The sequence below is a fragment of the Oryx dammah genome, unplaced genomic scaffold, assembly GCF_014754425.2.
Source record: "Oryx dammah isolate SB20612 unplaced genomic scaffold, SCBI_Odam_1.1 HiC_scaffold_19, whole genome shotgun sequence".
NCBI classification, from domain to species: Eukaryota; Metazoa; Chordata; class Mammalia; order Artiodactyla; family Bovidae; genus Oryx; species Oryx dammah.
Window position 1 is genome coordinate 48,766,990 of NW_024070203.1, and position 19,817 is coordinate 48,786,806.

Sequence of the window (19,817 nt, forward strand, 5' to 3'; positions counted from 1 at the left end):
AGTTCAGTACAACTGAAGGAGGCCTTAATCTAATGTACCACTGTCTGTCAGCTAATCTCTCCTGGTTTAACAATCTGAGTTTAACTACTTTGTGATGAATGAGACAGGGTGCAAATGACCTGAGTGTTTCAGCCCATAAAACAAGCTTAGGGAAATAAAACTTGCAAATTTGATCACCCCCCTCAGATTGACTATCATTTGGCAATACAGTTAGGGTTTCCACAGAGACTAACAGTTTCAAAGAAATTGTCTAAGTGTAATATTAGACAAAATGTTAATACTTTACATGTAAAGTACCATTTACCCTACAGCAGACTCCTAGCTGCAAGATTTGCCATTACACAACTGAAATTCAGATAGCTCTAAATTGAAAGATGGTGAGCTAGCTGTTGGAGGATCCACTGAAGCTGAACATTTTGTAGACTGAGTTTTACAGAAAGTTTCTCAGGAGCATTAACTGGTAGTCACATTAAGCAAAAAAGACTCTGGTTGTTAACAGCAGTAGGTCTATTGTTCCAGAAGTAATAAATTTCAGGAGGTTCATTATCAAAGAAAGAGGTTGGGGCGGGGGAGTCCTTTTTGGCATTCTACATATCAAATCTTCTCAAAAAGACATCTGCAGTTAAAAAAAAATTCCACCTACTTTTACTACTACAAACCTTGTTAATTTTCCACAGTTCTCTGCTCTGACTTAAAAGTCATTTCCTTAAGAAAACAGGTGACAGACAGCTTGAGTGACTGATTATATTGGGCCATCACTTTGTTTTTCTCCAAGGCCTTGGTTTAAGAGGATGGATGTTAGTGTAGATGACAGAAAGGGGAGCTTCGCATACGATTTCACTTCTGTTCAAAGACAAGCTAATGTAACCTCGCTGCGGTGCGATCAAGTTGACAAATGGACATGGTGCAACCCTCTGCCTCCCACTGAAACCTGAGAGCCTGATTTATACAATGTTCTCCCTGTAGATGGAAAAAGACTTCATGCTGCTTGGCTGTATAATGGGTTGATCTGATAATTCTTTGTATGTCATGAAATTTGATAATATGAAAGTGAAATGCATCTCAAAGACTGAAGCGGGTTAATGAACTTATAAAACTACACTTAAGTCTTTTAAAGCCTGAATAAACAGACAAAGGGGCTTATTAGCACAGACCATACCAAGAAAACATAGCAGTTCTCATGCTTAACTCTGCAATCAATGAGAGATATATATGGCTTTTACTGACAGTGAATAAGAGATCCTTGCTCTAAGGAGTACAGCCCTATTTAAACAATTCAATATCATCTGTAGACCTTGGTGTGCCTTATCTTTACCATCAGATTTTTCTGTCCTCAATTCTTTACCTCAAGAATTTTACATTACTTTATCCTGTTAAATTATGCCCCTAAAAGCTTAATATCTTTCCTTTTAAAGCAGGAAACTTCTGAAAGAATTTATAAATACTACTATATTTTACAATTATACTATTCCATTTTCAAAATTAACAAACAGTTCATGGGGATGTAAATATATACTAAACCAACTATGGACACACAAATACACACACACAAAAATCATAGCTTCATAAGAAATATAAACTTTTGCTTTAAAAACATAGCATAAATTCTTATTTATTCAAAGTCTGAATATTTAGATACATTACTTTAAAAAGAGGCACACAGTGTAGTATATTTTGCAGGCCAGGCTACTTTCAAATCCTCTGCAGTAAACCTGTCTTTTGGTATCAATGCTTGCAAATAAATACCATGAATGTAAACTGCAATCAGAAGCAGTTTTAACACATGTAAATGTTGAATGAGGTAGAATTTTAGTCTTTTGTTTACTTTGCTGTTGTCACAAATAGAAAAAGCACTTATGAAAACATTTCATGCTGAAGTGAATGGATTTCAGCAGCTGCTGACTTGGTGACATGGAGAACCCCAGTGGAGACATCCTGCTGAATTAACGTTTTGGAAATGTTAAAAAGAAACTTCAAACAGACCTCGTTTTAGCAGGCGGTCAAAGATTTTGCTCAGTGGGGATCATGTGAAGACTAGCAGAGCAGTCACTCAACCATGAATCAGACTTGTCAATAGTTGCCCATTTTCTCAACAGGTGATTCAAAAAAAGCACACAGTCTATTTCCCCTAACATTTCTGTGTATGCTTGCGTGGAAAAAAAAATCCTAGATTTCTGCTCTGACATTATTTAGGAAGGCACAGCGTGCATAGCTAAGGAAATTGTAGTTTCAGGGGTTTAAATACATTAAAAAATTTTCTGTACTTATGTCCATTTCTAACCCAAAATATTTAGCTAAGCTGTATTTAAAATCTACTGATTTTCAAATAAACTTTTATCCTAAGTTGGAAATCTGGGACGATTCAATCAAAGAATTATAGAACAGCAAGGAGTCTTGGAGATACCAAAGATCAAGTCCTTGTTTTACAGATAAGGAAACGGAGACCTACAAAGATTTAGTAAAGATTTCAGCAATTTGTCTGACTTCCCTATAGCTCAAATGGTAAAGAATCTGCCTGCCCAGGTTCGATTTCTGGGTCAGGAAGATCCCCTGGAGAAGGAAATGGCAATCTACTCCAGTATTCTTGCCTGGAGAATTCCATAGCCTGGTGGGCTACAAGTCCACGGGGTCACAAAGAGTTGGACACGACTAAGTGATGAACACACACACACATCAGCAATTTGTCAAAGATCACACAGGTATTTCTTTATGTCTTAGGACTTAGAATGTCCATCTGCTGATGTCTCAGCTCAACATTTATTATACTTACCCTTAAGAAATAAATCAGATTTAAGCCTCATTTAGCAATGTAAAAATACTTAAGGAAAGAAACTGTTAAGCTGGTCAAGATCTCATGGTTCAGTGTTTTCCTGATTTGGCATGTTTTGATTTTTTTTTTTTCCTTTAAACTGGCCACAAAGAGAGTTAATGGAAAATTCCTTCCCACATCACCAAGAAATGGGGGAGGAGGGGGGGCATGAAAAGAGGTCCAGTACCAAGCTTTGTTTTCAACTCTCAACATTTAAGAGTTTAGTACAAATATAGAGTACAAAAATAATAAAGCATTGCATTGTTACTGATTCAGATTGGCACTGTAAACTGTGCAATACAAGCTACTATTATGTCAGAAAATTACCAGGTATCCATTAAATGAGCCCAGACTATTTTCTATTGTTCAAGGACTTTTTCGTTGTTTTGAAAGCCTAAGTACAGAGTTCAGTGAGAGTTCTCGGAGGTGACTCCACAGTCAGAGTGATGCTCACCAGCTTAGTCAGCCTCACCTACTGCTCTGTTAACACAGAGTCATTACCAGCAAAAGCGAAAACAGAACCTGAGGCTTAGGAAATCATTTCGTATAGGCAAGACATACCCTGTTGGAAAATACTTTCTACTTTATTTGGACAGAAAAATTAGGAGGATTTGTAAGTAAATGACAATCCATAAACAGATACACAACTATATACACAAGCTCTCCGAGTCCAAGTTCACTAATTCTTCTTATTAAAATTAAGCTTAACTCCTCACATGGTAAGAGGAAACAGGGTACCCTGATACTAAAGTTGACGGGAGTGTAAAAGACAGATTGGGTTTATACATCAAAATGAAAAATGTCCTCATCTTTTGACCCAGAATTCCCATATAGAAATTAACCCTGAAGAGATAATTCAACAAGTAGGGAAAGATATATGTGCAAGGCAGTATTTTTTATGGTAGTACAAAGTTGGAAATTAAGTTAAATAAAAATTAAATTAAATTAAAAACTGGCCAGAAAATAAAGTTACATACATACAATGGCATATATGCAGCTGTTAAACATCGTCATTCACTTAATACAAAGCTACAATAAAGATATTAAAAGCACCATTCATTTCATATAAAGTACAGTAATGTTAGCATATTTACTAAAGGAAATCAACCCTAATATTCATTGGAAGGACTGATACTAAAGCTGAAGCTCCAATACTTTGGCCACCTGATGCCAAGAATCCACTCATTCACTGGAAAAGACCCCAACGCTGGGAAAGACTGAAGGCAGGAGGAGAAGGGGGTGACAGAGAAAGAGACAGTTGGATGGCATCACCGACTCAATGGACATGAGTTTGAGTAAACTCTGGGAGATAGTGAAGGACAGGGAAGCCTGGTATGAGGCAGCCATGGGATCACAAAGAATCAAACATGACTTAGCGACTAAACAACAAAAATATCAGCATACAGACTGGCAAATAGATGAATGGAACAGAATAGGAAAACCAGAAATAGACTCACACTTAATTTGGTCATTTGATTTTCAACAAAACATCAAAGTAATCCAACTATGTTAGCATTCCCTAACTGAATGCCACGTGTAAACAAAGAAACAAACAAAACTTAGACTTCTCTCACTACACACAAAAATTAACTTTAGATCTACCTTAGTGGCTCAGAGGTTAAAGCGTCTGCCTCCAATGCGGGAGACCTGGGTTCGATCCCTGGGTCGGGAAGATCCCCTGGAGAAGGAAATGGCAACCCACTCCAGTACTCTTGCCTGGAGAATCCCATGGATGGAAGAGCCTGGTAGGCTACAGTCCACGGGGTCGCAAAGAGTCAGACACGACTGAGCGACTTCACTTAAACTTAAATGTAAAAGCTGAAGCTATAAAGCTCTTACACGAAAAAAAGAATATCTTTACAAATTGAGACTAGGCAAAAGTTTCTTAAAACAAAGATAAATTATCATAAAGTAAAAATGTATGGACTGTATTAAAATTAAAAGCTTGTACTCATGAAAATACACTGCAAAGAAGATGAATAAGGAAGCCAAAGACTAAGAAAAAAAATACTTGTAAAGCATATATGACAAAGGATTAGGATCTAGGATACCAATAATGGACTTCTATAACTTAACAATAAAAAGACAAACAACCTATTTTAAAATGGGCAAAAATTTGAACAGATTCTTCACAAAGAAAGATATATGAATGACCAATAAACACATGAAAAAGTACTCAACATCATTAGTTATCAGGGAAAAACAAACTCAAACCAATGAGATATCATTACACACCCACATTATGGATAAAATTAAAAGGACACACCCAATGTTGGCAAAGATGTGCAGCAACTGAACTCTGCATGTGGTTGGTGGGAGCATCAAATGATGTCTTATATAAAATGCACACCTACCCTATGACCCAGAAATCTACTTTTAGGGACTGATCCAAGAGAAATGAAAACATAAAAGACTTGTACAAGAATGTTCATAACAGCTATACTTATGGTAGTTGAAAACTGGAAAGAGCTCAGGTGTCTATCAAAAGGAGAATGAATAAACAAACTGTGGTCTATTCCTACAACAAAATACTGAACTATTTGGCAGTAAAAAGAAACAAACCACAGATACACAGAGCAACATGGATACACCCCCAAAACGTTTTGCTGAATAAAAGCAGCAATACACAAGCAAGTGTATGCTATATGAGTTTATTTATATGAAGTTCTGGAACAGGCAAAACTAATAGATCATGGAATAATACCAGAACAATAGTTACCTTTGATGGTGGCAAGGGCTGGGATTGATGGAAAAGGGACCTCGGGGAATTTCTTGTGGCGATGGTAATATTTTATATCTTGATAGAGGCTTGAGTTGCACAGGCACACGGTCAAGACTTGTCAGCTTGTATACTTAGGATTTGTGCATTTTATTATGTGTAAATTTTACCTCAAAAGGCAACAGAAGAATCATCAACAAACACTGAATTCAAGTTAATAACATGCATTTAAAATTACTGGGGAGGAGGAAGAGTACATGAATGTCTACTCTTTTGAAATGTATCTCCCAAAGAGAGATTAATAGAGAGATGCTTAAATAGAGACATATATGGTGAAGCAAGTATAGTAGTCACAACTGTAGGTGATACAATGAACGCATAGAATTTTTCAGAATAACATTTTTGCAAACTGACATTTTGCCTCTATGAATAGGTACTTCTCTCATCTTTATATGCAATCAAGTCTGATGACTGAATGATATTCAAGTCTATCTATGGTAAATTCAAAAGAAGACTAAGTAAAACTACTTCAGTTTGATCTATAGGTCTGAAGTTCTATTAAAAATCTAAAAATCTTTGTTCAGAGTAAAAACTCTTTTTTTTATGAGTTCTTTCTCTTTTAAAGAAAGGTCTCACATTTTTTAAGTCTCTACTGAATTTGTTACAACATTGGTTCCCTCTGTCCCTTTGTTTTTTTGGCCTCAAGGCATGTGCGATCTTAGCTCGAATGCACATCCCTTGTACTGGAGGGCAAGTCTTAACCAGAGGACTGCCAGGGAAGTCCCTAAGACTCTTAAAATGATCTGTATTATCAATAAACTGTAAACCATTTGCACTGCAATTAGAAATATAAAAAATTTTAAGAAATAACATTAACTTAAATTTTAATGGAAAGTTTTGATAACAACTAACATTTAAAATCTTATAGATTACTTATTTCGGAGAAGGCAATGGCACCCCACTCCAGTATTCTTGCCTGAAAAATCCATGGATGGAGAAACCTGGTAGGCTGCAGTCCATGGGGTCGCTAGGAGTCGGGCACGACTGAGTGACTTCACTTTCACTTTTCACTTTCATGCATTGGAGAAGGAAATGGCAACCCACTCCAGTGTTCTTGCCTGGAGAATCCCAGGGATGGGGAAGCCTGGTGGGCTGCTGTCTATGGGGTCGCAAGGAGTTGGACACGACTGAAGCGACTTAGCAGCAGCAGCAGCAGCAGATTGCTTATTTGCATACAGAAGGAAAAACATTTTTCCAGTTGTGTTATGTCAACAAAATGGAGATTAAAAAATTACAAGACACTGTAGAATCCCCCAGGGTAATGTATAATAAGAACACTTTATTACAATCTCAGAGTTCCTTTATCATATATTTAGTATAAAAACCTTAACTCTGTTCCCATTTCTAAAGTAATATATTCTATTGATAAAAGGAAGAGTTTTTACTCTTGTTGGGTATGATTTTTTTATTTGCAATTGGAACAATAAATCTACTTTATATCACATTCTGGGTTGGTTGGCTATAACCCAAAATACCATACAAGGAAACTGACCTGTTCAAATTAGAAGTGGACTGGTCTCTAGGTATACTAAGCATTAAATATATCACTATGTATAAAATTTAATGAAATATGGGGGAATATGATTATGGTATTCATTAATTTACAGATATTAAGTTTGCTACTTCATATTATAAAAACCACATAACAAGCCTCAGCAGGATTTCTTCATTTTCCTGGGTGATATAATATTTTTTTTCTCAGTTACACAAATGCATAGCATCACATATCAATAAAGGTCAATGAAGTAAAAGTGCTCTGCCATTTAATTGGAAGTGAGAGGTCTTTTTTTTTTTTTTTAACTGGTTAATGAGTAAAAGTAATGGTTAAAATGTTAGAAAGTTTATTTTAAGCATTTATATTTCTAACTATTTTAAAAAACACATATCAGTTACTTTACCAAACGATTCATTACTTATTTAATGTCCTCTCTATTTAATGTAACATTATAGAGTCCTCCAGTTATTAAACAAAATGCCAACAAAAAGTCGCGTTTTTTTCATTACTTAATTTACCACATTTAAAGACAAGAGACCTTAAACTAAATTATAAATTACCAGTAATAACTTACAAAGCTCAATATATATATTATATATTTAAATAGTTAACACTAATTCTTGGGTTTATCTCATGAAAAATGTGACCAAATGAACACTCTTAATATTCATCAAGGGAAACAGCAATTAATATAGTTGGAGAAGTCCATTTTGGAATTGCCTTTCACAAGACTGTCTACCTCAAGCATACCTGTTCTCGCTCGCTCTCCCTCACACACACCTCGGTATACATGTACACACAGGTACACAAATATGAAGTTATCTTCTTTTAAGATCACACTTTCAGACACAATAAAATTACTTTGCAAACATCTCTAAATAATCTGTGTGAGTGTCAGTCACTCAGTCATGTTCAACTCTTTGTGATCCCATTAACTGTAGCCCACGAGGCTCCTCTGTCCATGGAATTCTTCAGGCAAGAATACTGGAGTGGGTTGCCATTCCCTTCTGCAGCGGGTCTTCCCAACCCAGGGATTGAACCCAGGTGTCCTGCATTGCAGGTAGATTGTTTACTGTCTGAACCACCAGGGACACTGGAAATAATTTGTAGTTATTTCTGAAAATCAAAGCCCCACAAAAAGTGATAAAGTTGCTACCAAAAGAAAGTTTGGAAAATTCTGAAGACATTTCTGAAAGTGGAAACTTACATGTATCACTAAAATAAACAAACATAAAGTGCCTCCCAAGATGCTAAGATGGCCACTTCTTATTGAAAGTATTGGAAGAACCAATACTTACTGAAACGTACATGCTCTGGAATGTGTGCGTATGTGTTTGTGTGTATGTGTGTGTGTGTTATAACTGCCACATCTGAAGGAAGTGTCAGAATGGAAAGAACTGAGTCAGATATCAGAAAGCCTGGGTTTGAATCTCAGCTCCACCTCACAGTTTATAAGGTGTGCAAGCTTGGATAAGTCCCTTCACGTCTTTGGGTTTCAGCTTTCTCATCTTAAATAAAAGTTTGTCTAGACAAGGACAGTCCAATAGAAATATAAAGTGGGATACATTTGTAATTTTTATAGTCACATTTTAAAAAGTAAAGAGATGGAATTAACTTTAAGAATATATACTTATTAACCTGATACATCCAAAATAACCTCATTTTAATATTTAATCAATAAAAAGTCATTGATGAGATCTTACACATTTATTTTTGGTACTGGATCTAGAATGGGAAAGACTAGAGATCTCTTCAAGAAAATTACAGATACCAAGGGAACATTTCATGCAAAGATGGGCTCGATAAAGGACAGAAATGGTAGGGACCTAACAGAAGCAGAAGATATTAAGCCAAGAGGTGGCAAGAATACACAGAAGAACTGTACGAAAAAGATCTTAATGACCCAGATAATCATGATGGTGTGATCACTCACCTAGAGCCAGACATCCTGGAAATTGAAATCAAGTGGGCCTTAGGAAGCATCACTACAAACAAAGCTAGTGGAGGTGATGGAATTCCAGTTGAGCTATTTCAAATCCTGAAAGATGATGCTGTGAAAGTGCTGCACTCAATATGCCAGCAAATTTGGAAAACTTAGCAGGGGCCACAGGACTGGAAAAGGTCAGTTTTCATTCCAGTCCCAAAGAAAGGCAATGCCAAGGAATGCTCAAACTACCGCACAGCTGTACTCATCTCACACACTACTAAAGTAATGCTCAAAATTCTCCAAGGCTTCAGCAATATGTGAACCGTGAACTTCCAGATGTTCAAGCTGGTTTTAGAAAAGGCAGAGGAACAAGAGATCAAATTGCCAACATCTGCTGGATCATCAAAAAAGCAAGAGAGTTCCAGAAAAACATCCACTTCTGCTTTATTGACTATGCCAAAGCCTTTGACTGTGTGGATCACAATAAACTGTGGAAAATTTTGAGAGATGGGAATACCAGACCACCTGACCTGCCTCTTGAGAAACCTGTATGCAGGTCAGGAAGCAACAGTTAGAACTGGACATGGAACAACAGACTGGTTCCAAATAGGAAAAGGAGTACGTCAAGGTGTATATTGTCACCCTGCTTATTTAACTTATATGCAGAGTACATCATGAGAAACGCTGGGGTGGAGGAAGCATAAGATGGGATCAAGATTGCCAGGAGAAATATCAATAACCTCAGATATGCAGATGATACCACCCTTAATGCATAAGCAGAAAGTGAAGAACTAAAAAGGTCTCTTGATGAAAGTGAAAGAGGAGAGTGAAAAAGTTGGCTTAAAGCTCAACATACAGAAAACTAAGATCATGGCATCCAGTCCCATCACTTCATGGCAAATAGACAGGGAAACAGTGGAAACAGTGGCTGACTTTATTTATCTGGGCTCCAAAATCACTGCAGATGGTGACTGCAGCCATGAAATTAAAAGATGCTTACTCCTTGGAAGGAAAGTTATGACTAACCTAGACAGCATATTAAAAAGCAGAGACATTAGTCAACAAAGGTCCATCTAGTCAAGGCTATAGTTCTTCCAGTGGTCATGTATGGATGTGAGAGTTAGTCTATAAAGAAAGCTGAGTGTCGAAGAATTGATGCTTTTGAACTGTGGTGCTAGAGAAGTCTCTTGAGAGTCCCCTGGACTGCAAGGAGATCCAACCAGTCCATCCTAAAGGAGATCAGGCCTGGGTGTTCATTGGAAGGACTGATGCTGAAGCTGAAACTCCAATACTTTGGCCACCTGATGCAAAGAGCTGACTCCTTTGAAAAGACCCTGATGCTGGGAAAGATTGGGGGCAGGAGGAGAAGGGGACAACAGCGGATGAGATGGTTGGATGGCATCAGGGACTCAATGGACATGGGTTTGGGTGGACTCTGGGAGTTGGTGATGGACAGGGAGGCTTGGCATGCTGCGGTTCACAGGGTCACAAAGGGTCAGACACGACTGAGCAACTGAACTGACTGACTGACTGAATTTTGAAATGCTTAATGGCACACATCACATGTGAACAAACCACATTTCCAACACTCAGTAGTCACATGTGGCTAATGGTTAACATATTGGATAGCATGGCTCTAAATAGTTGCTAGCAATTCTTTTTATTTTAAAAATCTTCTATTACTTTGCTGTCAAAATTTAATATATGAGCATCAGAATTAATAGTAAGTTCAGCACAAACATATGAAAACCATAGATTAAATGCTTCCAAGGAGCATCTACTTCCTGAGTAGGAACATTCCTACTCAGGAAAGGTTCATTAATTTCCTGTCTTATCTGGCATTTTTAAACTCCGGATGATTTTTCCCAACCCTGAACAATCATTAAGAAGTAAAGAACGGCAATTATCTTCTGGACTCAACCCCATAGAGAGCAGATTACTTAATCTATCAAACTGGCTTAAGCCTGTTAATTGCCAAGTCCCCCATTTCTTATTATGTGATGCAGATTTGGCCTTAATCTAAAGCTTAGATCTTTATGTAATCATAAAAATCATAAGATTCTTTTGCAAATGAATAAACATCCAAAGTTACTATTACAATGATAAAGTCTATTTAATTTTTGCTTTGTTTCATGTAGCCCAAATGACTAACACTATCAGGGTTTTATATCAGTAAATCATAGCACAAGTGAATTAGTGTTCAATAATAAGATATCATTTTGTCAATTATTGGGAGTTTATTACTAGAAAAGCCATGTTCATTAAAACAGGTAATAACATCCAATAATATTAAAAAAAAATTTTTTTTTGATGTGGCCCATCTTTAACATCTGTATTGAATTTGTTACAATATTGTTTTATGTTTTGGTTTTTTGGCCACGAGACAAGTGGAATCTTAGCTTCCCAACCAGAGATCAAACTTGTACCCACTGCAATGAAAGATGAAGTCTTAACCACTGGACTGCAGGGAAGCCCCAATAATATTTTCTTAATGATAATTGAGAAAAAGAATTAAGCCATTAGCTACACGGTATCGTTAATCATTTGGTCATTTAAAGGCTGGAGCAAAACCTACTTGCATCACAGGATAACTTTTTAATTATCAATTACACCTATGACAGATTCTTACAAGTTATTTATCTCCAGGTACAATTGTACATCATCTCAATCAGATTATGAGTTTGTTACACCAAACTTTACAAAAGTCATATAGATGTACTCTCTGACATTAGTATAATCTTCTGAAACTTCTCTCTCCTCCTCAAATTTATAATAATAGAACATTCAAGTGTTTCTGTATCATTGGGGCTTCCCAGATGGCACTGGTAAGTAAATACCCTGCCTGCCAAAGCCAGAGAAGAGATGAGGGTTCGACTCCTGAGTCAGGAAGATCCCCTGGAGGAGGGCATTTATTTAGCAAAATTCTTATTTTTTAAAAAAAAGTTGCTAATACAACATCCTATATGCTTTATGTAATAAGTGTTTCTGCAAATCTCTAAAATGTAATTCAACACTGTATAAAGAGAAAGCTGATGATACTGACTCATAGGTAGCAACCTAATAACAGTGATCCCTTAACAATGGGCATAACATACATTGTGTTTATAAGGGCTTCCAAGGTGGTGCAGTGTAAAGAACCCACCTGCAATTCAGGAGATGCGGGTTTGATGCCTGGGTAGGGAAGATCCCTGGAGAAGGGAATGGCAATTCACTCTAGTATTCTTCCCTAGAGAAGACCATGGACAGAGGAGACTGGCAGGCTACAGTCTGCGAAGTCACAAGGAATCAGACACTACTGAGGGGCTGAGCATGCACACAGGCATATTATGTTTGTAAATTTGTCAGTAGGATAAAATCATGTTATTTGGAGTCAATTTCCTACATGATTTATACTATTCAAGGAGCATTCAGCAGAGCCAGTCTGACATAATATTGTGATGTCTGGAGGAAAAAAGATAAGCATTATTGCTATTCTGCAATTACTGTAACTAATCCCACCAGGCAATTATCTTTTACATGTCAGTGGCCAATGAAGAAAGTAACAAAGGCAGAGTCAGAAAACCCCTAATGTTATGGGGTCCACTCCTACTGTACTGCCTGGCACTTTGGGGATGTGAAATATTTGTTGTGTGAATGGCCATACAGCACATGTACTATACAGTATATAGTATATATGTGTATAAACACTGTTCCGTTCAGTTCAGTTCAGTTGCTCAGTCGTATCCGATTCTTTGCGATCCCATGAATTGCAGCACGCCAGGCCTCCCTGTCCATCACCATCTCCCAGAGTTCACTCAAACTCACGTCCATAGAGTCGGTGATCCCATCCGGCCATCTCATCCTCTGTCGTCCCCTTCTCCTCCTGCTCCCAATCCCTCCCAGCATCAGAGTCTTTTCCAATGAGTCAACTCTTCACATGAGGTGGCCAAAGTACTGGAGTTTCAGCTTTAGGATCATTCCTTCCAAAGAACACCCAGGGCTGATCTCCTCTAGAATGGACTGATTGGATCTCCTTGCAGTCCAAGGGACTCTCAAGAATCTTCTCCAACACCACAGTTCAAAAGCATCAAATCTTCGGCCCTCAGCTTTCTTCACAGTCCAATTCTCATATCCATACATGACTACTGGAAAAACCATAGCCTTGACTAGACGGATTTTGCTGGCAAAGTAATGTCTCTGCTTTTGAATATGCTATCTAGGTTGGTCATAACTTTCCTTCCAGGAGTAAGCGTCTTTTAATTTCATGCCTACAATCACCATCTGCAGTGATTTTGGAGCCCAAAAAAGTAAAGTTTGCCAGTGTTTCCACTGTTTCCCCATCTATTTCCCATGAAGTTATGGGGCCGGATGCCATGATCTTCGTTTTCTGAATGTTGAGCTTTAAGCCAACTTTTTCACTCTCCCCTTTCACTTTCATCAAGAGGCTTTTTAGCTCCTCTTCACTTTCTGCCATAAGGGTGGTGTCATCTGCATATCTGAGGTTATTGACATTTCTCCTGGCAATCTTGATTCCAGCTGTGCTATAAACACTGTAGCTCGCATTCATTCTATCTATAAAGCACACATATACACACAGTATATGCAGAGTACATCATGAGAAATGCTGGACTGGAAGAAATACAATGGGGTCGCAAAGAGTCGGACACAACTGAGCGACTGAACTGAACTGAACTGATATGTACTGTGTATGCATATTTCCTTTTTTTTTCTAACTAGAGAAATTTGTTGGTAAGAACTTTTAATCTGATTCTAAAGTCTGAATCTTAGCTCCCCCTTTGGGTGACATCAAAACTCAAGTCTTGTTCCTGTTTTCATTCATTAAGAACTCCATTCATTTATATTTAGGTAGCTGGCATACGAAAAGCACAGGGCTGATACAAAAAGAATAAGTATATCATGGAGACAAATACACAGACCAATCATTATTGTTTTATAAACAAAGGAATTGCTATTTGGGAGATTAAGAAATGTGCCCAAGGTAACCCAGCAAGAATCAAGGGTCAAATCTCAATCTAAATGTCTTCTAACTATTCCTAGAGCTGAAACACACCAAGAGCTGTAAAGGAAATGTGATGGTTAATTTTATGTGTCAACTTGGCTAAGCTGTGGTACACAGTTGCTTGATCAGACACTAGTTTAGATACTGTGGTGATAATATTTTGTAGATGTAATTAATATTCATATGCAGTTACCTTTAAGTAAAGGAGATTATCCTCAATAGTGTGGGTGGGGCTCATCCAATCAGTTGAAGATCTTAAGAGCAAAATTAGGTTTTCAAAGAAGAAATTTTGCCTCAACTCTAACACAGAAATCCTGTCAGCCTGCCCTTCAGATTTCAGACTTAAGATTGCAACATCGACTCTGCCTGTGTTTCTGGCTTGCTGACCTGCACTACAGACTCTGGACTTGGCAGCCCCCACAACTGCTTGAGCCAACTGTTTAAAATGTTTCTTTCTATGTACGCATCCTACTGGATTTTGTTTCTCTGGAGAACCCTCACTGATACAAGAAGTCATAGCTAAGTACAGAGGTTGGTGAAGCATCAAAGTATGGATGTCGTTGCAGTTCACCAAAGTGGAATGACACAGATGAACCAAGGAATCAAGGGTAAAGCTTGGGTATTGCAGCACTTAAGGGGTCAGTAAAAGATGAGGAGTCAAAAGTAAGAAGTGAGTCAAAGGAAAAGAGGATTTCATAAAAGAGGGAAGTAATCCTGCAGAAAGGCCCAACAGGAGAGCTGTGTATGTGTGTGTGTGCCAAGTCACTTCAGTTGTGTCTGACTCTTTGTGACCCTATGGACCATATCCCGCCAGACTCCTCTGTCCATGGGATTCTCCAGGCAAGAATACCGGAGTGGGTTGGAAGGCTGAGTAGAGGCCCTAATATTTGGCAAATGGTAGGACAATGGTGAGGCCGGGGTGGCAGCTGGGAGGAGCAACCTCACGTCCAAGGAGCTGTGGCTGCGCGGGTGCAGGAGGGCCGAGAGGAGCTATTCCACATTCAAGATCAGGAGGGGCGGCCATGAGGAGATACCCCCTCGTCCAAAGTAAGGAGCAGTGGCTGCACTTTGCTGGAGCAGCCATAAAGAGATACCCCACGACCAAGGTAAGAGAAACCCAAGTAAGATGGTAGGTGTTGAGAGAGGGCAGACACAATGAAACCATAATCACAGAACACTAGTCAATCTAATCACACTAGGACCACAGCCTTGTCTAACTCAATGAAACTAAGCCATGCCCTGTGGGGCCACCCAAGACAGGCGGGTCATGGTGGAGAGGTCTGACAGAATGTGGCCCATGGGAGAAAGGAATGGCAAACCACTTCAGTATTCTTGCCTTGAGAACCCCATTAACAGTATGAAAAGGCAAAATGATAGGATACCAAAAGAGGAACTCCCTGGGTCAGTAGGTGCCCAATATGCTACGGGAGATCAGTGGAAAAATAACTCCAGAAAGAATGAAGGGATGGAGCCAAAACAAAAACAATACCCATTTGTGGATATGGCTGGTGACCGAAACAAGGTCCAATGCTGTAAAGAGCAATACTGCATAGGAACCTGGAATGTTAAGTCCATGAATCAGGCAAATTGGAAGTGGTCAAACAGGAGATGGCAAGAGTAAATGTCAACATTCTAGGAATCAGCGAACTAAAATGGACTGGAATGGGTGAATTTAACTCAGATGACCATTATATCTACTACTGCGGGCAGGAATCCCTTAGAAGAAATGGAGTAGCCATCATGGTCAACAAAAGAGTCCAAAATGCAGTACCTGGATGCAATCTCAAAAACGACAGACTGATTTCTGTTCGTTTCCAAGGCAAACCATTCAATATCACAGTAATCCAAGCCTATGCCCCAACCAGTAATGCTGAAGAAGCTGAAGTTGAATGGTTCTCTGAAGACCTACAAGACCTTTTAGAACTAACAGCCAAAAAAGATGTCCTTTTCATTATAGGGGACTGGAATGCAAAAGTAGGAAGTCAAGAAACACCTGGGTAACAGGCAAATTTGGCCTTGGAATACAGAATGGAGCAGGGCAAAGGCTAATAGAGTTCTGCCAAGAGAATGCACTAGTCATAGCAAACACCCTCTTCCAACAACACAAAAGAAGACTCTACACATGGACATCACCAGATAGTCAACACCAAAATCAGACTCATTATATTCTTTGCAGCCAAAGATGGAGAAGCTCTGGGAGCTGACTGTGGCTCAGATCATGAACTCCTTATTGCCAAATTCAGACTTAAATTGAAGACAGTAGGGAAAACCACTAGACCATTCAGGTATGACCTAAATCAAATCCCTTATGATTATACAGTAGAATTGAGAAACAGATTTAAGGGAATAGATCTGATAGACAGAATGCCTGATGAACTACGGAATGAGGTTAGTGACATTGTACAGGAGACAGGGATTAAGACCATCCCCATGGAAAAGAAATGCAAAAAAAGCAAACTGGCTGTCTGGGGAGGCCTTACAAATAGCTGCGAAAAGAAGAGAAGTGAAAAGCAAAGGAGAAAAGGAAAGATATAAGCATCTGAATGCAGAGTTCCAAAGAATAGCAAGGAGAGATAAGAAAGCCTTCTTCAGTGATCAATGCAAAGAAATAGAGGAAAATAACAGAATGGGAAAGACTAGAGATCTCTTCAAGAAAATTACAGATACCAAGGGAACATTTCATGCAAAGATGGGCTCAATAAAGGACAGAAATGGTAGGGACCTAACAGAAGCAGAAGATATTAAGAGGTGGCAAGAATACACAGAAGAACTGTACAAAAAAGATCTTCGTGACCCAGATAATCACGATGGTGTGATCACTCACCTACAGCCAGACATCTTGGAAAGTGAAGTCAAGTGGGCCTTAGAAAGCATCACTACAAACAAAGCTAGTGGAGGTGATGGAATTCCAGTTGATGAACAGATAATGGCTCAACAAACCATTGTTGACTTACTCAAGGAAAATTTCTCTTAAGCTATGGTTATTAAACTATGTATTTGCTGGTTAAAAAAAAAAAAAAAAGAATTCCAGTTGAGCTATTTCAAATCCTCAAAGATGATGCTGTGAAAGTGCTGCACTCAATATGCCAGCAAATTTGGAAAACTTAGCAGTGGCCACAGGACTGGAAAAGGTCAGTTTTCAGTCCAATCCCAAAGAAAGGCAATGCCAAGGAATGTTCAAACTACCGCACAATTGCACTCATCTCACATGCTAGCAAAGTAATGCTCAAAATTCTCCAAGCCAGGCTTCAGCAATACGTGCACCATGAACTTCCAGATGTTCAAGCTAGTTTTAGAAAAGGCAGAGGAACCAGAGATCAAATTGCCAACATCCGCTGGATCATCGAAAAAGCAAGAGAGTTCCAGAAAAACATCCACTTCTGCTTTATTGACTATGCCAAAGCCTTTGACTGTATGGATCACAATAAACTGTGGAAAATTCTGAAAGAGATAGGAATACCAGACCACCTGACCTGCCTCTTGAGAAACCTGTATGTAGGTCAGGAAGCAACAGTTAGAACTGGACATGGGATAACAGACTGATTCCAAATAGGAAAAGGAGTACGTCAAGGCTGTATATTGTCACCCTGCTTATTTAACTTATATGCGGAGTACATCATGAGAAATGCTGGTCTGGAAGAAGCACAAGCTGGAATCAAGATTGCAGGAGAAATATCAATAACCTCAGATATGCAGATGACACCACCCTTATGGCAGAAAGTGAAGAGGAACTCAAAAGCCTCTTGATGAAAGTGAAAGAGGAGAGTGAAAAAGTTGGCTTAAAGCTCAACATTCAGAAAACGAAGATCATGACATCTGGTCCCATCACTTCATGGGAAATAGATGGGGAAACAGTGGAAACAGTGGCAGACTTTTTCTGGGCTCCAAAATCACTGCAGATGGTGACTGTAGGCATGAAATTAAAAGACACTTACTCCTGGAAGGAAAGTTATGACCAACCTAGATAGCATATTCAAAAGCAGAGACATTACTTTGCCAACAAAGGTCCGTCTAGTCAAGGCTATGGTTTTTCCAGTAGTCATGTATGGATGTAAGAGTTGGACTGTGAAGAAAGCTGAGGGCCGAAGATTTGATGCTTTTGAACTGTGGTGTTGGAGAAGACTCTTGAGAGTCCCTTGGACTGCAAGGAGATCCAACCAGTCCATCGTAAAGGAGATCGGTCCTGGGTGTTCATTGGAAGGACTGATGCTAAGCCTGAAACTCCAGTACTTTGGCCACCTCATGTGAAGAGTTGAGTCATCGGAAAAGCCCCTGATGCTGGGAGAGATTGGCGGCAGGAGGAGAAGGGGACGACAGAGGATGAGATGGCTGGATGGCATCACGGACTCGATGGACATGCGTCTGAGTGAACTCCGGGAGTTTGTGATGGACAGGGAGGCCTGGCGTGCTGCGATTCATGGGGTCGCAAAGAGTCAGACACAACTGAGCGACTGAACTGAACTGAAGAGACAATGGTGACCAAGGTCAGGACAGTTGTGCTGATGGTTGGGATGGAAATCATACTGTATTCATTGATTGCCCACCAGTAAGGAAAAGGGTAAAAAGAGGAAAAAGTTTGGCAATTGAGGAAAGGAAGAAAATAATGCCTCAAAAAGGAAGGCAAAGTAGAGGGGAAGATTATTTTAGATGAGCCAGAGACTTGCAAGTTGAGGGAGACAGGCTACTGGAGAAAATAAAGGTAGATAGCAACTGTTGAGAAATGAAGTTCCTAAAGCCATGGAACATCCTAGAATATGGGCTCTAGACCCCAGGGGTAGAGGATGACACTAATCAGAAGTGAAAAGCTCTTTGTCTAAAACAAGCAGTGTATAGATATGACATTGGGGCTCCATGCCTTGATTTTATTTATCCTTTATTTTCTCAGGGAAATTTAGAGGTGATGTTATCATTGAGAGTCTTTAAATAATATGTGTCTAGTACTATGTTCTTAGTCACTCAGTCATGCCTGACTCTTTGCGACCCCATGAACAGAGCAGCCTGGTAGGCTACAGTCATGGGGATCCTCCAGGCAAGAATGCTAGAGTGGGTTGCCATGCCCTCTTCCAGGGGATCTTCCCAACCCAGGGATCAAACCTAGGTCTCCAGCATTGCAGGCAGATTCTTTATCATTTGCACCACCAGGGAAGCCCAGTCTAGTACTGTAAGGGATTCAAAGAAGCATGAGACCCATTTGTTACCGGTCTACTTGTTCGGCTAATATGACCTAGTACATATTTAGTCACTGAACAGAGTTTTTTATCCATTCCTAGAGTTAAATTACTACTAGTATGGGGTTATACAATATATTGTGGGAAACCTTTAGCAAAATACGCCCATTTCTGTCAAGAATTAGTAAAAATTACTATTGGTCCTCCACTTTTCATCATTTGTAGAAATTTTTAAATAGAAGCTTGAAAATAAGATTCCCAGTACACGGTTTGGGGCTTCCCTGGTGGCTCAGTGGTAAAGAATCTACCTGCCAATGCATGAGACACAGGTTTGATCCCAGGGTTGGGAAGATCCCCTGGAAAAGGTAATGGCAACTCACTCCAGTATTCTTGTCTGGAGAATCCCATGGACAGAGCAGTCTGGCAGGCTACAGTCCACGTGGTTGTAAAAGAGTCAGATACAACTTACCGACTAAGCAAGAACACACAGTTTAGTTATAATTCCAATTAAAAAATAACTATGTGATCTTAGTGTCTATATGAAGAGATCACTATTACATATAAAAGCATGAAAAAATAGCACAGTATTCTTTGATCTTACCATGTTCAAACATTTAGACTACATCTGAGACTAATGATC

General features: G+C 39.0%; 1 protein-coding gene across 15 annotated transcripts in view; it reads right to left on the reverse strand.

The window, feature by feature from the left end:
• Nucleotides 1–19,817, reverse strand: part of STAU2 (staufen double-stranded RNA binding protein 2) — a 320,999-nt gene that overhangs the window by 81,670 nt on the left and 219,512 nt on the right. The window lies entirely within an intron of this gene.